Here is a 13,131-nt window from a genome sequence, read left to right on the forward strand (position 1 = left end):
CTGCCTTTTGCAGGCTAGACACTTAGCTCCTTCTTAAAAGATACTTAAGACTTAATTGGTTCAGAAGACTAAGATTCAAATTATCAATCTAACTTCCTGATCACCAGAGTCCAAAGCCAGTCAAAGGCTTCCTCCTTATTTTAACACATGCTTCTGAGCCGTGGGGGCCGCCATAGCAATTGTGGAGACAGGGAATCTGCCCAGCTGCACCAATGCTCTATCCTTGTGGAATATTCTTTCCATGTCATTGATAAATAAGCTTCCTTGTAACCATTGAATGATCTAAATGTATTTAATTTCATTTTAATTCCTAATCTGAACTGGCCTCAGTCAGACATGGCCTGGAACATTTGGTGTTAATTATCAGGATTGAATGAGAATGACTTCATGGTTGAAGTGGAGGAAGGCAACATGGAGAAAGAGGAGAACTGGGTGATGAAGTGCAAAGTTTCACAACCTGACATTTCACAACCTCTGGCTGTGATTCTGATTGGAAGCTCCACTGACCCATGGGATAGAGTAAACACACAGGTTTACGTGTTTGGGGGTCCTTTTAAGTACTATGTCCTGACAATAATAAATGTTATAAAATGCCATTTGGCAAATTTGTATAACTTTGTATCTGGGGCTAATTGTGATTTCTAGGCCTACCAGCTGTGACAGGCAAGGCCCTTCTTGAAAACTGTCTGAAAAATGGGCTTAATGAACTACTTAGAACTTTTTAATATGGTATCTGGGAAGCCACTGAAAGTAGTAGTATGGGGGGGGGGGTGCAGAGCCAAGATGGCAGAGTAAAAGCAGTGACTTGCTTGAGCTGTCCCCCAAATACCTATAAAAAATGGCTCTAAACAAATTCTAAAGCAGTAGAACCCACAAAAAGACAAAGTGAAACAAATTTCCAGCCCAAGACAACCTGGATAGTTGATCAGAAAGGTATATCACACTGGGCTGGGAGAGGAATGCAGTTTGGCGGGGCACACGGCCACAGCGAACCTCGAGCAAACCTCAGAGGGCTGAATTGTGGGCAGCTGTGGTGGTTTCCAGACTTCTCAACCCACTAATGCCAAAGACAATTTAGAAGGTCAGTGGGAAAAGTCTGTGTCTATGGTAAGAGAGAAGTGTGAGGTTCCAGCCCCAGTTCCCGAGCTCAGCCCAGGGGCAGTGGCTGCCTCCTGACTTCCGGCCCACAGACTGAGGGGAAATAGGTGGCTGATCAGAGGGGGATTGCAGGTGCAGGATTCTCTTGCTTTGCCCGTGCTTGGATCTGGGTCACAGTTCTGGGTGGTGGTCCTGGGGCGAGGAGGAGTACTGGCATGGTGGAACTTGCAGTGGTGGAGCTTGCAGTGGTAGTGGAGATAAAATCTTCCTCACAGTTCCAAGACAGAAAAGAGTGCTTGTGGTCACTCATAAACCAGAGCACAGGCCAGGAAAGGAGTAAACACCTCGCCCTTGATCATAGCACCTTGGAAGAACTGAAAATTTTCAGGTCCCTAAAAGTATCTCTGAAAACAGCTGCACAAAACCACCAAATCTTGGGGCAGTACATTCTCCACACTGGAAGCAGACTCCTACCTTAACAAAGAGTTTATAACTCAAATAATTAATTGGCTGGGATCATGAGCAAGCAGCGCAAAAAGAATCAGACCATAGAATCTTTCTTTGGTAACAAAGAAGATCAAAATATACAACCAGAAGAAGACAACACAGTCAAAGCTCCTACATCCAAAGCCTCCAAGAAAAATATGAATTGGTCCCAGGTCATGGAAGAGCCCAAAAAAGATTTTGAGAAGCAAGTAAGAGAAGTAGAGGAAAAACTGAGAGTGATGAAAGAAAATCATGAAAAACAAGTCAACAGCTTGCTAAAAGAGACCCAAAAAAATACTGAAGAAAATAACACCTTAAAAAATAGCCTAACCCAAATGGCAAAAGAGGTCCAAAAAGCCAATAAGGAGAAGAACCTAAAAAAAACAAAATTGGCCAAATGGAAAAGGAAGTCCAAAAGCTTACTGAAGAAAATACTTCCTTAAAAATTAGAATGGAGCAATTGGAAGCTAGTGACTTTATGAGAAATCAAGACACTGTAAAACAAATCCAAAAGAATGAAAAAATAGAAAACAATGTGAAATATCTCATTGGAAAAACAACTGACCTGGAAAATAGATCCAGGAGAGAGAATTTAAAAATTATTGGACTATCTGAAAGCCATGATCAAAAAAAGAGCCTAGACATCATCTTTCAAGAAATTATCAAGGAAAACTGCCCTGATATTTTAGAACCAGAGGGCAAAATAGAAATTGAAAGAATCCACCGATCTCCTGAAAGAGATCCCCAAAGGAAAACTCCTAGGAATATTGTAGCCAAATTCCAGAGTTCCCAGGTCAAGGAGAAAATATTGTAGCAGCCAGAAAGAAACAATTCAAGTATTGTGGAAACACAATCAGGATAACACAAGATTTAGCAGCTTCTACATTAAGGGACCAGAGGGCATGGAATATATATTCCAGAGGGCAAAGGAGATAGGATTACAACCAAGAATCACCTACCCAGCAAAACTGAGTATAATCCTTCAGGGGAAAAAATGGTCATTCAGTGAAATAGGGACTTTCAAGCATTCTGATGAAAAGACCAGAGCTGAATAAAATTTGACTTTCAAATACAAGACTCAAGTGAAACATGGAAGAGGCAAACTGGAAAGAGAAATCATAAGAGACTTATTAAGGTTGAACTGTTTACATTCCTGCATGGAAAGATGGTATTTGTAACTCATGAGTCCTTTGTCAGTATTAGGGTAGTGGGAGGGAAAAAAATTATATGTATGTATAGACAGATAGATAGATAGACGGCATAGGGTAAGTTGAAGATGAAGGGGTGATATTCAGAAAATAAAATTAAGGGGTAAGAGAGGATTATACTAGGAGAAGGAGAAAGGGAGAGGTAGAATAGGGTAAATTATTGCACATGAAACAGAAAAGAAAAGGCTTTTACAATGGAGGGGAAATGGGGGAAGGTGAGAGGGGATAAAGTGAATTTTATTCTCATAGGATTTCGCTTAAGGAGGGAATACCATACACAATGGGGTATGGAAATCTATCTTACCCTACAGGAAAATAAGGGGGGAAGGGGACAAGAGAGCAGGGGTTGATAGAGGGGAGGGCAGATTAGGGGAGGGGATAATCAGAAGCAAACACTTCTGAGGAGGGACAGGGTCAAAAAGGAGAATAGAATGAATGGAGGGTAGGATAGGATGAAGGGAAATATACTTAGTTTTTCACAACATGATTACTGTGGAAGTATTTTGCATGACTACACATATATAACTTGTATCGAGATGCCTGCCTTTTCAGTGAGGGTGGCTGGGGAGGAAGGAAGGGAGAAAATTTGTAACCCAAAGTTCTAAAACACATGTTAAAAATTTTTTTTTAATTTTTTTAAAAAAGTAGTGCTATGTGAAATTTCTTGGGATTCTTTGGTGCAAAGCACTGGGTGAGTCATTGAAAGGAAATGTGCTCAGAGCCCTAGAGGCTGTTCCAAAATTGGAGATAAAGAACACGTGAACAAATGCATCCCAGTTGATTTCTAGAGGTGGAGAGGGGGACTGTGTCAGAAGAAAGGATAGAAAACTTCCCCCTCTTGCTCCATATCTGGTAACTCTAATGCTTTCTCACACACACACTGGCCTAGATGACCCCAAGACTGGACTGCTTTGTGTCCCTTTCTCTAAGCATGGGTAGATGAAGAACAATCCTGAGATGGACATTCCTAACCTTGGTAGCACTCTTGTGGCTTCAAGAGATCAAGAGTTCCTGGGTCTCCTAGTCAGAAGTGACTGGTAGCAGAAATTTTCATGTAGAAAATGGATAGATTGCCCACCGCCAGGATGAGGAGCTCACACCCTGGACTGGTGGACCAGAACCCTCTTGGGATTGCCTGAGCCATCTCACGTGTGAGTTCCTGACATCATCAATATGGTGTATGAGCAAGGGACAGTGACTCCTGACATGCATGCCCTAACATTGGGTAGCACAGTACATTGGGATGTGGGACAGTCTTTCAGACTCAAGCACAGGGGAGCAGAGGCAGCCCTCTGGCCTTACAATATGGGGAACAAGGGGCCAGTGTTAATCCTGGCAAAGAAGAGCAGTGGAATGGGTACCATTGAAGGTCCCGGCACAGTAGACTGTGACAGGCCCATGGTAGTCCTTTGCTTACTATAATATGGAACTGATAAGACCCTTTGACAATGTTACTAGTATAGTACCCAATGGTCATCAGACAACTCGTCAGGAAGGATTTGGAGAAAAAAAGGATGTAGTTGTTGGAAAAGGCAGCAAGGCAGCATAGTGGATAGAGCACTGGGGCCTGGAGTCAGGAAGACTTGAATTACCTAAATTCAAATCTGGCCTCAGATACTTATTAGCTGTGTGATCTTGAGCAAGTCAATTAACCCTGTTTGCCTTAGTTTCCTCATCTGTAAAATGAACTGGAGAAGGAAATAGAAAACCACTCAACTATCTTTGCTGGGTTTTGGGTTTTTTTGGAGTTTTTTTTGATAAGGCAATTGGGGTTAAGTGACTTGCCCAGAGCCACACAGCTAGTACATGTTATGTGTCTGAGGCCGGATTTGAACTCAGGTCCTCCTGACTCCAGGGCCGCTGCTCTATCCACTGTGCTACTTAGCTGTCCCCCACTCAACTATCTTTGAAAAAAAAAATTGGGTCACAAACAGACATGACTGAAAACAACAACAAAAAGTTGTTGGAAGGTGCTCTGCTTCCTGGAAATAGGGGAAGGTGAAATTGTCTACCTCACCCCTGAAGAAGAATGGAGGTAGTCCCTCAGAAGAGGGACTTTGCTCCAAAGGGGCAAAGGTTTGGATTCTATCCTCACCTCATGGGGCTCACAGAGAGGTCAGTCCTTGCTAAAGGAAGGTCCTGAGTGGCAGTGGTACATAGGTATAGATCTTTGTCCCAGGACAGCCTGCTTACAGCAGGGCCTGACCTCTGGCTCACGCTGAAGATTGGTGCCTTCCAGACATGTCATCATCGCCCCATGACACTGATGTTTCTGACACTATTCCTGCTCATTGTCACTACCTTACATTGAATGACCCAACGTGTACTACCAAATTTTGGCCTCACTCACCACATGGAACAGACCCAGTCCTTCCAAAGGTCCAAGGTGATGACGCTTGGGCTTCCTGGGCTTAGTTCTCCATATTCAGCCACTCCTCCTGGTGCTGTTACTTCGCTTGTTGTTTTTTGTACTGTCCATTTTTGTTTTTCCTTAACTTGCACTAAGGTCCTTTTTTTTTTCTTTTTTTTTCCTTTTTTTTTTTTTTGGTGAGGCAATCGGGGTTAAGTGACTTTCCCAGCATCACGCTGCTAGTAAGTGTCGCCACCTAGCTGCCCCTGTAAGCTCCTTTTCCAGGGCTGCCTGTGCCAGACTTTTTATTATCCCCTGGATTAGAGCCATCCAGTAATGGCCCTAAAACGATTTAAATGGTGGAAAGTTCTCTAGATGACCTTTAGGTCTTTACCTTTAAGGAGTAAACAGGAGCAGCATCTACCTCAGACAGGCTAAGCTAATTTTTCCTTAAAAGGTAGTGGAAGTCCTCAAAATTTGATTTGTCCAGGCTACTAAGGCTCACACCACTGACATGGTGGTCTGGGCTCCCGAGTACAAAACCCGGCAACCATAGACTCAAAGGCTCCTTCCTCAGGTTTGATACATTTCTGATCAGTGGCTCACCATGTCAAATGCAGACGCAGAGGAGCTGTGCTCAATGAGTCACTGTGTTCTTGCTGGACATACTATGGTCTATGAATGAGTGTTTTTCATTTTGCCCCAATCCTGAACATGAACTAGCAGACCAGTAAATACTGGCTCAGGCCTGACTCAGACAATATTATTCCATCTACTGTGGCAAGTTGCAACTCCTCCACACCCTTGCACTCATCCCGTGAGGTTACTGTGTACGTATCTTTCCATAAATATTGTCTATAAGGTCCAACCAGAGGTATTCCTCTGCCTGTCCTATTATCCTATAATCTCCTGTTATCCCTTATTACATTGGGGGTCCCAAAGTAGTGTTCAGACTGTCGGGGTTTTTTTCTTTCTTGCCATATGATTGGCCCACCTTTTCTTCCAGTTATACTTGTCCTCAACAATGCCTTCTAGTTATCTATATCAATTAAATCTGCTAGTGATTCAGTCCCTATTGCTAATTTGGAATCATCATTGCCCATTGTATTTGACCTGAGTTGTGTTGGCTTTAAGGGATATAATTTATATTGTTGTAGTCCTTGTATATATTCTTTTAGTTTTGTTTTCAGTTGGCTTTTTTTTTAGTCCATCAGATACCTATTCTGTTTAACATATATTTTTTTTCATTTTATGGATACTTTTGTTTTTAAATAACAATCATTTGGGGAAATGCAATACAATAATACATTCAGTACTTTTATTAGGAAAAACAGTTAAATAAAAACCCATGTCTGACAGTATATGCAATATTCTACATTAACAGTTTACCACCTCTGCAACCAAAAGAAGAAGGCATATTTCTCCATCTTTTCTTTGAGGCCAAAATTGGACTTGGGACATGGCTGGGATGTTTTATCCATTTAGAGGACCAGGAAGTTGCATCAGGAAAGCTGAGGCTAATTAGGTCCCCAGGATAGCTGTGCTTCCTTTAGGTAAAGCCTTCCCATGTTGGGAGTAGGAGGAAAGAAACTGTGTCAGGGAAGTGCTGGTTCTATCACAACCTCCTTGGGGAACAAACTCAGAAGTGGTTCACTGGATCAAAGCAGCAGTGGGGAACCTGTGGCCTTGAGGCCACATGTGGCCCTCTAGGTCCTCCAGTGTGGCCCTTTGACTGAACCCAAACTTCTCTTTGGATTCCTTTCACAGAATCTGTTCCAAATGGTTTTCCATAATGGCTGGATTAATTCATAGCTCCACCAAGTGCCCTATTGTATCTGTTATCCTTGCTCCTCAGATAATTATAAATTTCCTGTGTCATCTTTATCAGTCTGAAAAGCATTAAGTGGAACCCTAGGATTGCTTTAGTTTTTAATTATTAGCAATTTAGAGCATTTTTAATATGATTTTTTTTTATAGCTTAGATTTCTTCCTTTTAAAACTTCCTGTTCATATGCTTTGTTTTATTGCAGAATGGTTATTGGTCTTAAAATTTTGAATCAGTTCCTTATGCATCTTAGAAATAAGACCTTGATCAGAAAATTTTGTTGCAAAGACTTTTTCCCCAATTACTCATTTCCCTTCTAATTTTTGCTATCTTAGATTTTTTTTGTGCAAAATCTTTTAAATTTTATAGATCAAAAATGTTCATTTTATCTTGTGTGATCCTCCCTTTCACTTTAGTTATATCATTGTAATTTCCCAATGCCACTCCATCAATAGAACCCTCTCAGTTAACAAAGAAGTACAAGTCAGAAGTACATACAGACACACTAACCATGTCTTAACATATGCCTTATTCTATACTAGTAGTCTGCCTCTTCTTTATTGAGATATATTTTAATCATCAGTCTTCTGAAGTCAATATCTGTCAATACACTGATGTGAATTTTGATTTTTTGTGCAATTTTCCTTTACATTATTGTTGCCATTGTATATCATGTTCTCTTGGTTCTGCTTATTTTGCCTGAATTAGTTCATAATCTTCCCAAGTTTCTCTGACTTGATAATCCTTGTTTATTATGGTATAACAACATTCCATTGCATTCATATAACACAATTTGTTCAGCCATTCCCCCAGTCAAAAGATACCTACTGTGTTTCTTGTTTTGTTTTTAGTGCCAGAAAAAGTACTACTATAAAAATGTTGTTGGGGCAGCTAGGTGGCGCAGTGGATAGAGCACCAGCCCTGAAATCAGGAGAACCTGAGTTCAAATCCGGCCTCAGACCAAACACTTGACATGTACTAGCTGTGTGACCCTGGGCAAGTCACTTAACTCTAATTGCCTAAAAAAAAAATGTTGTTGAATATGGGACCTGTCTCAAGTCTCCTTGGGATAAATGCTTAGTAGTGATATCAATGGTCAAAGGGTACAGGAAGTTTAATAATTTTCCTGGCATATTTCTGAAATGTTTTTCCAAACAGTTGAACAACAGATGTGTTAGCATGCCTGTTTTCCCATAGCCCCACCAACTTTGATTATTTCCATATTTTATCTTCTTGGCCAATTTTCTCGGTAAGAGATGAAACTTCAGAATTGTTTTTATTAATATTTCTTTTCTTATTAGTGTAATACTTTGTTGCCTGGCATGTGAAACTTGGGGAATTACAATAGTGACCATAGTCCAAAATGACCATGCTGCCAGTGGGATGGCGGTATTATTTAGTGAGAGGGTGTAATATCTGAGTTGTCCACCAGGTGTTACTCTCCTGAAGCACTACTAAACCCAACTTGCACATTTATGCCATAGATACAGAATCTTCCTAAAGGCTGAAGTATCTCCTCTGGACACCAGAGGGTACTCAGCCCTCAAAGGCCTAAACTGCTCCTTATATTACCACAGGGCACAGTTTGAGGCCCTCATGCTGAGCACTGCCCTGGCCAGATTTAGAATTTATTAAGTGGATTAAATAGAATTAAAGAGGGGGAGGGAAAGGATGTACCAGTGAAATTTCAGCAAAAGTTCAAGGTTTGCTGAAGCTAACAAATACATCCTTCAGCTGCAAAATAGATATTTCTTGCCTTAGAAGACAACTAGGTGGCACAGTGGAGAGAGCTACTGGGCCTGAAATCAGGAAGACCTCAGTTCAAATCCTGCCTAAGACATTCCCTAGCTATGTGACTCTGGGCAAGTCACTTAACCCTGTTTGCCTCGGTTTCCTCATCTGTAAAATGAGCTGGAGAAGGAAACGGCAAACCACTCCAGTCTCTTTTCCAAGAAAACCCCAAATGGGGTCACGAAGAGTCAAACGCCACTGAACAACAGCAATGAAAGGTGGAAGACTTGAATATTTTAATTGCAGGAATCGTTTGCCTGTCAGATCTATGGAGAAGGGAATAATTTATGAGCAAACAAGAGACAGAAAACATTATGAAATGCAAAATGGATAATTTTGGCTACAGTAAATTTAAAAGATTTTGCACAAACAAAGCCAATGTAACCAAGATTAGAAGGAAATCAGAAAGCTGGGAAACAACTCTTTTAGCAAGTGTCTCTGATAAAGGCTTCATTTCTAAAATATATAGAGAATTGAATCAAATTTGTAAGAATATAAGTCATTTCCCAATTAATAAATGGTCAAAGGATATGAACAGGCAGTTTTCAGATGAAGAAATTAAAGCTGTCTATAGTCATTTGAAAAAATGCTCTAAATCACTATTGATTAGAGAAATGCAAATTAAAACAACTCTGAGGTATCACCTCACACCTATCAGATTGGCCAATATGATAAAAAAGGAAAATAAAAATGCTTAAGATGATGGGGGGAAATTGGAACACTAATGCATTGTTGGTGGAGTTGTGAACTGATCCAACCATTCTAGAGAACAATTTGGAACTATGCCCAAAGGGCTATAAAACTGTGCACACCCTTTGATCCAGCAATACCACTGCTAGGTTTATATCCCAAAGAGATCATAAAAAAGGGAAAAGGACCTACATGTACAAAATATTTATAAAAGCTCTTTTTATGGTGGCAAAGAATTGGAAATTGAGGAGATGCCCATCAACTGGGGAATAGCTGAACAAGTTGTGGTATATGAATGTAATGGAATATTACTGTGCTATAAGAAATGATGAGCAGGCAGATTTCAAAAAACCTAGAAAGACTAGCATGAACTGATGCTGAATAAAGTGAGCAGAACCAGGAGAACATTGTACACAGTAACAGCAACATTGTACAATGACCAATTTGGATAGATTTAGCTCTTCTAGCAATACAATGATCTAAGACAATTCCAAAAGACTCATGATGGAAAATACTATCAATATCCAGAGAAAGAACTTTGGAGTCTGAATGCAGATTGAAGCATATTATTTTTTCTTTTTTTTCCCATTTTGTTCTGATTTTTCTTTCACAACACAATTAACATGGAAATATGTTTAATATGATTGTACATCTAAAGCTTATATCAGATTGCATTCTGTCTCGGGGAGTGGGGAGGGGATGGATGGAGAGAGAAAAAGAAAATTTAGAACTCCAAAACTGATTAAAGTGAATGTTGAAAACTATCTTTACATATAATTGGAAAAAATAAAATACTATTAAATGGGGGGGGGGAGAATATCTTACTTGCTGATAAAAAAAAAAGTTGAAAGACTTGAATACTTTCATTGTATATGAAAAAGCCAGAAAGACAATGAACATGCTTCCAGGCCACAGACTATATTCACACTTTCATCCCTAGCCACACATCTGGAGAAGATTTTCAGAATTGTGAGGGAGGTGGAAATGACTGAACTGAAACTGGCTTTTGAGCCAGGAAGAATTTGTTGATGAAATAGGCAAGGCTCCTCCCAGAGGTGATAACAAACAACTTCAGAGTTGAGGCTCTGAAAGAAACAAATAAAGCAAGTTTCCACCCAACCTAAGATGAAGGTCATTGGCTTAGCTGAAAGAACTTCGTTCATTCATACAAGCTCCAACTGAAGAAGTGCTGAATGACTTTGAGTCCAGCTAGTGGCTAAAGGTGGGAAAAGAACACAGCTACTGATGGAGCCATGGGACCTGGATGCCTAAAGCCCCTGAACTTTCCCATACTGGCCTTTTGCCTGAGGCATTTGGTGCATCTCAGCCCACCTAGATACTCAATAATCCTTTTAACTGCCCTTTCACTGTGGCTCTCCTTCCACTTAACTCCTTTCCTTGTCTACACCTGGCCCACCCCAGGCCATTTACCTCTCCTTAATCCCATCTTGATCCTTTCTGTCTTGCCCCTGGGCCACCCTAGGCTATTTAACATCCCTTAATCCCATCCAGATCTTCTCACTGTCTATTCTTGTATATAAGTACCAATCTTACACCCATTAAAATGGCTCAGATTCACTTAGAATCTATCCCTCTTTTAAATAAACTTCTCTACTTTTACTGAAAGGAGGCTCGAGTGGTCGGAATTCTTTTAAGGCTTACGCCTTTTACCCTTGTATTTTGGGGTTCCCAGCACCCCCAATCACAACAGCTAACAAGCAAAGAATGATGCTAGAAGATCAAAGGATTGACCAGTACAGCAGAAAGACCACACATTAGAAGGAGAAAGCCCAAACTCCACACCGAGGAAGAACAAGCCCAGGTGAGCAACTGGTCCATGGGAGACACTCACATGCCCTGTGCAAGAGGTGCCTATATGTGTGCCCCATTAGAATTATACTATGATAATAATTTTTCATTCTTTATTTCCTTTTATTAATTTATTCCATTCCTCCTGAAACATTTTGACTAACTGAAACCTGTTTTTTGTTAATATTAACATTTCCTAGCTAAATCCTGACTCACAGGATGTTAATATTAAGGTAAGACTTTTTGACAGTCCTCAGATAAGTGAAAGAGGAAATGTGAGCTTCCTAAGGTCATTAAGCTACTATTTGTGAAGGGATTCTCCTGGCTCTGACTCCATAGTTATTTTTGAGGAATGTAAATCTCCCCTCTCAATCAGCCCATTTTAATTTATCAGTTTACCTGGAGAATCTGTTTAACTAGGTTTGTCTCTTTAGGGATATATCACATTATGATTGTTTAAGGTTGTTCAATGTTTATGACCTAAGGGGATGTACTAGCTTGCTATATGTCAAAAATTATCTGTCTCTCTGATGTAATTTTGTCTATGAAAAGACTCTCAATCTTGGTTCAGGGTTATTTTTCCAAATTTTGAACCTGTACTTAAACATGATTAAAAACCTACCTCTATAATTTTTGCATTGGGGTAGATTTATTCAGCAGCAGTAACCTACTACATGAACTCAAAGGGGAAAAACAGCTTTCATCACTGTACTTTAAGTTTATGCTCACTCCTCTCCACTTCTGGACTCTCGGTGTATTTGTAGAAGAGCATCCCTCTGGTGTTGGGGAAAATGCTTTGTAACAACAGTTCTTACTGTGCTATCTGAATACATACTAAAGAAGAAATGCTTTTTTAAATTTTGTTTTCTTTGCTGGGGCTAAGTGACTTGCCTAGGGTCACACAGCTAGTAAGTGTCAAGTGTCTGAGGTCCGATTTGAACTCAGGTCCTTCTGACTCCAGGGCCCATGCTCTATCCAATCTGCCACCTAGCTGCCCCAAGAAATGCTTTTTTAAAAAATAAAGAGCAAATGCTAAAGAATTACATCTACTGGTTGATTGTTAAAAGGGAGCACACTGCTTGGGGACTCACGAGCTAGCATTTAGGAAGATGGCCACCCAGAGAGTTACCTCTAGGACACTGGGAATAGTAACAGCCACCCTTCTAGGGACCCAATAGGCCAGTAATGATGTGAGATAATTACAAAATATTGTTCAAAATATATAGCTCTAGAGTCCTTGTCCCACATCTAGACTTTCTTCTCTATGGTTCCTCCCTCCTCCCCCATCCCATTCTCAGGATTCAGTCAACATTCAGTGCTTCATAGATTATTGAACATAGCAAAAAAAATTAAGGAAAAGACAGAACTTTTTGGAGAAATCCACCTCCAGCCATCTCTCAGAACCTCCTCCAGATGTCCTCCCAGTTCTTCTGATGTGACCAGTGAATACGTAAACCATAAGCTCCCCACAGATTATGAATAGGGAGAAAGTGCATTTGTTTCCAGGACCTCATCTCTTGACCAAGACTGAGAAAGCAAAGAGAATGTGTTGGGAGAAAAGTCCTCCTGACTTCAGTGACCAACTGACAGTGTTCTCAAGAGCTGACATTTTCGGGACTCAGGATCCTCTCCTCCTTACACTCCAGCCTCCCCTTCTTCTTTGCTGAAGAATTTGCAGGGTCCTTGTTAGTCACTGCATGAATAAGCCAGCGCAGAGTACAGACAAGCAGATACACTATAAAGTTTATCCACTCAAGTGTGTGACACACACTATCAACAGGTGATGGACATGTGCATATATATGACACACATATATGTACACATATGCACATATTTATGTATATATGTATATATACATTATATATACATATGTA

General features: G+C 40.5%; 1 protein-coding gene across 1 annotated transcript in view; it reads right to left on the reverse strand.

The window, feature by feature from the left end:
- VAMP1 (vesicle associated membrane protein 1) overlaps positions 1-13,131 on the reverse strand; it is a 70,350-nt gene that overhangs the window by 877 nt on the left and 56,342 nt on the right. The gene's annotated exons all lie outside the window — the stretch shown is intronic.

The sequence above is a fragment of the Phascolarctos cinereus genome, unplaced genomic scaffold, assembly GCF_003287225.1.
Source record: "Phascolarctos cinereus isolate Bilbo 61053 unplaced genomic scaffold, phaCin_HiC Scaffold_1;HRSCAF=81, whole genome shotgun sequence".
In the NCBI taxonomy this organism is placed as follows: Eukaryota; Metazoa; Chordata; class Mammalia; order Diprotodontia; family Phascolarctidae; genus Phascolarctos; species Phascolarctos cinereus.